This window comes from Tetranychus urticae, chromosome 2 (genome assembly GCF_039701765.1).
Source record: "Tetranychus urticae isolate SD_2017Ah chromosome 2, NJAU_TeUrti_SD_1.0, whole genome shotgun sequence".
Lineage (NCBI taxonomy): Eukaryota > Metazoa > Arthropoda > Arachnida > Trombidiformes > Tetranychidae > Tetranychus > Tetranychus urticae.
In genome coordinates, this window is record NC_142959.1 from 27,539,035 (window position 1) to 27,544,010 (window position 4,976).

General features: G+C 29.3%; 2 long non-coding RNA genes across 3 annotated transcripts; one reads left to right on the top strand and one right to left on the bottom strand.

The window, feature by feature from the left end:
* Positions 1-205: 205 nt before the first annotated feature.
* LOC112538629 (uncharacterized) lies at positions 206-1,921 on the bottom strand. The gene is made up of 3 exons (XR_016198744.1): positions 1,393-1,921; positions 1,214-1,324; positions 206-819 (listed from the first exon to the last, which is right to left on the bottom strand). It is a non-coding gene; the product is annotated as an uncharacterized LOC112538629 (long non-coding RNA).
* A 915-nt stretch (positions 1,922-2,836) lies between these two features.
* LOC149094262 (uncharacterized) lies at positions 2,837-4,284 on the top strand. Of its 2 annotated transcripts, XR_016198742.1 has the most exons (3): positions 2,837-3,254; positions 3,382-3,485; positions 3,689-4,284. It is a non-coding gene; the product is annotated as an uncharacterized LOC149094262 (long non-coding RNA). The 2 variants fall into 2 exon arrangements; XR_016198743.1 differs by lacking the exon at positions 3,382-3,485.
* The last annotated feature ends 692 nt before the right edge of the window (positions 4,285-4,976 follow it).

Consider the following 4,976-nt stretch of genomic DNA (forward strand, 5'->3'; position numbering starts at 1 on the left):
TCGAGAATCTCAATTTTTAGCAAAAATTTGATCCAATTTTAGATTAAAAATTGCTATTAATCAGGTCATCTTCAACAATTATCTAATAATAGTGGTTATATTTACTTAGAAATAACAAAAGATTAACTTGACCATGATTAAACATCAATGAACTTTTGGTAAAAGTAAAATTTGAAAGAAAATTGAATCAAGAATTCAATCAATCTTAAAAGTGTTGTAAAAAAGTTATATTGTCAGATTTTACACTTACAATAAAGAGAAGAAAAAAAGAAAAGCTAAATCAAATTAAAAATGAAACTGAAAAAAGGAAATTAGAAAACAATTACAATTAACTTGAAACTCAATGATGAAGATGATGGGTTATTTAGGAGAAATTCCGATCTTCAAAGCAGCTAATTAACTTTTTTCATCGTAAATACAGGTTTTGTTAATCAAGGTGAGTTGTTTGTTAAAGCCATTAATGATTTACTTTACCAAAAATCAGAATTGAATGTTAACCATTGGCACAATTTTATTAAATTGTGTTATTTTTTGATCAAATAAACCATTAATATCTCAACAATATTTTAGTTTGACCATACTCCCACTTTTTGGCCAACTGAACTCACTTTTGCGATGAAAATGAATTTCACTGAATTATCAGGCCATTGTAAAGATTTGAAAAAAAAGGATGAAGAGGAAGGAAATTGATGATGATGATAATAATAAAGAATGAAGATGATGATGATAATTTCAGCAACCATTATGTACAAGATGAAATGGATTGTCTGAGTGAATTACTCTTATTGTCGCTCTACTGACCTCCTGAAGGTTTAAACTCTATTGTGAGATGAGAATAAAAAAATGAAGAGAAAGCATTTTCATGAGCATTTTTTTTATATACCTTGTCATGTGAAGACAAGTAGCTAATAATGAAAAGTTGAAAGGTCTTATTCTGGTTGAAATTTATCTTGACTCCTTTCTTCTTTTTTCCCTTCTGTATCACCTTCATTATCATTATCTACTTCAACATCTACATCTACATCTGTATTTCATAAAACTCCTTACTCCTCCTTTCATCATCACTCTAATAAAATGCTTCACTAATTGACTTAATCTTGATCCATCTTATAGTTTCTTGAAAAGAGGCAAAGGGTAGACCTCAATTTATCAAATTATCTTATAACTCTGCACTGTTAATTAGTCGTGTATGAGAATGTCAAATAGTAGCAACCTGCATCTTGTCCCACCGTCCTTGTTAACCTTTTGATCCATCATTAGGTTAGCGTCACCGTCCCGCCATGATTGCAATTTGCTCCACTCCAAATTGATTAAGCTTGTTTCTCTGAGACAAACGCAAAAAAAGAGAAGATGAAATGAGACAGTTACGTGAAAAGTAAACATTAAACTTACCCTGTTCTTTTTGAGGATTCACAAATTACAACAAAATGTGAAAGGATGAAATGGTAGAGATAAAGACAGTTTGAAAATAAATTATTTTGTTAAACATCATCATCATCATTTACAACTACAAACATCTTCACAATACATGAAAGAATTATAAAGAGTAGTTCTCGTTGATAATGTCATGAAAGATGGTCATTTTCACATCAATCTACTTCTCAGACTATTATTGAAATGTAGATGTAAGTTTGAAGATTAATGATAACTCAAACTAAAACAATCAAATAACAAGTTATCATACAAGTTGGATTGATAAGATTATAGCCATTTTAAAACACAAGTGTTAAACCATCTTCATTGACGAAACTGGCAAAATGGTCGAAATGGTAATTTATGTAAACAAGAATGGCACACATAGTAGCACTAATAGTAATAATAATTAGATAAACGTAAAAAAGTAAAAGTTATAATTAAAACAGTAATTAATACAATTTAACAATTTTGTTGATCAAAAACATTGCCATCATTCAACAGTTTTTAAGCGCCACTATAAAAGGAGGGAAATGAGATTAATTTAGATCGAGTACATCGATAATTGTATCGATATATCTAATAGGATTAGAGTAGCAAAAGATATTCAAGCAATTTTCAATTTTGCATGTAAATAAGTTAATCTTTAATATTCACTGTTAGTTAATAATAGCATGATTCTTATAATGCTTTTTACCTTATTTAATCCTATTGCTGTGTTTTTCACCTGATTATTATTATAATACATTTTACCCAAAAAAGTTGTCTTTAATTATACCTTTGAAGCTACAATTTTTGCTCTTGTTTATTTTAGTCAAGTTTACCCCTTTCCTGTTGTGTGTTTTAACCGATCCTAGTCTGGAAATTGTTTCTGATTATCTTACAACAGCAACATCAACATCTTTAATTTAAGCCTCTTCTGGTTACCATCTTTCGGTCATCTTTTGTTTATAATCTGTCGGTCAATCTTTTTAGAGCTTAATTCGCTACAAGCTTACCAAAAAATGCCACCAACCTACGTTTGAGATAGTGATGTGCTAATATATCGACACAACCGATATATATCGATATTTTTTCACAAAAAAATATCAATATAAGTTACGATATGGTATCGATATAAAAACATTGGAAAAATGGTTAAAGTTGCACCTTTGGACATTAATGCGTCCAATTTTTTCATGAACAATCTTTCTCGTCTTGAAAATATTTGTGTTTTACAGCTAAAAATGTTGAATTGATAATTGAATTAAGGCTAAGAACATGTGACTTTGCAACTCTGCGTGACAAAAACATTTCAGCAAATCAAATGAGTCAAATTTCAATGTAAAAAAGTTTTTTTGATATTTTTTGATATATCGATATTAAAGCCCCTCAATATCAAAAATATCGATACATAAAAAATACTCATATCGAACATCACTAGTTTGAGACAACCGGATAAAAAGTGAAGCACGGTTAACGACAGTTTTAATTTCCCAAGTTCTGTTTCCTTTTGTTTCACCGATTCCGACTCATTGATACCATTTAAAGCAAATAAAACAAAGGTTTACTGTTGAAATGGGCAAAGGAGTCTATTGTTTGGTTTTAATAAGCATTTCTATTGTTGGTCAATGTTGAAAATGGGATACCCGATTACAGGAAAATTACTTGAGGATGGATCCGATACAATCATCTAATTTTGTTGGACGCAAAAACAATAAGAATGAGAATAAGAACATCTTTTATACTTGTGGATATATCACCGATCAAATATTATTCCGTGGCCTGTCAAAAAATAGAGATAAATCCTTTTTTAATATGCCTGATCACATCTTAACTCACCCTCAACATGTAAACATCATGTAAGAGTTGTTGTTCTCTCCTCCATCTTCAACATTGATACAGCTACTCTTTTATTTTCTTCAACAAAATGATCACATTCTATCCTTTTTCACCCATTGAATAAATTTAATCCGTTATTCAAGCCAGAATCAGATCATAAATTGTAAAGAAGATTAACTAAGGAGAAGAAGATGGAAAAGATGAAGAAAACTAAGGTGATAGAGGAAACTGATAGAGAGGCCAGTTCAACGGTTTGTAGTGTTACCCATCATTTTTTACCATCACCACACTCAACTTTTAAGGTGGAATCTTGCCCATCACAACCGGATCTACATCTTCCTCTTCAACCTTTATTTTAATCATAAACATTACCATTACTATTACCATTCACCATCATCTTTATCCTAATCTTTCAAGTCATTTTTTCTTTCTCTCTCTCTCTCTTTAATTTCAGAAAGCAAACTGTTAACTCTAAAGGTTGACTCGAGCACACATTTGGTCTTGAAAGCAAAACTAGGAATAGCCATTCAACCTGCAGTCATTTCATGTCCACAAGATAAATTGACAGGAAGAAAAGAAGACATTTTTGTGTTTCAATGGTTCCAAAAATAGCATGATAAAAATTATGAACAACTGACAAGAGGAGAGGAAAGATAATTGTTTAATTTTGTTAGTTAAATTAACGTCTACAATTTGGTCGTTTCAAGTTGAATCAAGATCAACAGTTATAACACATTTGCCTTGCGGCTTGCGAGCAACAAGTGACAGTAACATTAGTTAGGTACAAAAGACTGAATTCTTGGTATTCAAGACAAGGTAATCATATAACATGGTTAACCATTGTGAAATTGATTTAATACGTTAATTACATTACACTTAATTTATCTTGTTGAACAAAAAAACCACACAAAATTACAATTCAAATTACAAGTTAAATTTGCAAAAAAAAGTTGAAAAAAGCAAGTTAATCAACCAAAAGCCTGACCATTTGTTAATTTAAACAATACAACTGTCCATTTACATGAAGATAATTAATGTTTATTTTGTAAATCAAAATAGTAATTAATTTATTTGTTAACTACAGTTTCAAATTGTAATTTGAACAAAATTGATATTCTAATCGCTTCAAATTTACCTCTTCCTGAGTTACCACAAAAACCATCACCAATTTTCAATTTGCATAAAATTAAAGATGGTTTTCTTGATTGTTTGATAATAACTGTTACAATTCAGATTTTGATTTATGTTTATAAACACTAAATTTGTTATTGTTTGCTATCTAAATAACCTTAAGGCTATTTAATCAAATGTAATATAATTTAGTGGTGACATTACTTTAATTATATTCAACCAAAAAGTAAGCAAATTACTATTCTAATTGAATAATAAAACCTGTTGTTTGATTAATAATTAGGGTTCGCACCCAAAAACAAAATGAACCTGAAAAATGAAGTACAATTGAAAATGTATTTTGTTTCAAAATGATCTTCCAAATGATTTAGATTACGATCTTAATTAACTTCATTATCAGAACTTTAAATGTTAATATTAATAGACAAGCCATTTAATGTGTGTTCAAGTAACCATTTTTAACCATTTCATTGGATGATTTAATGAATTTGAAAACATTTATTGCAATTTTCTTACAATCTTACAATCAATGATCAATTTCATGAGCAATTTAACCTAAAAATTAAGCTTTTACAATTGAAATTATCAGGTATAATTCAATTGTCTAATAA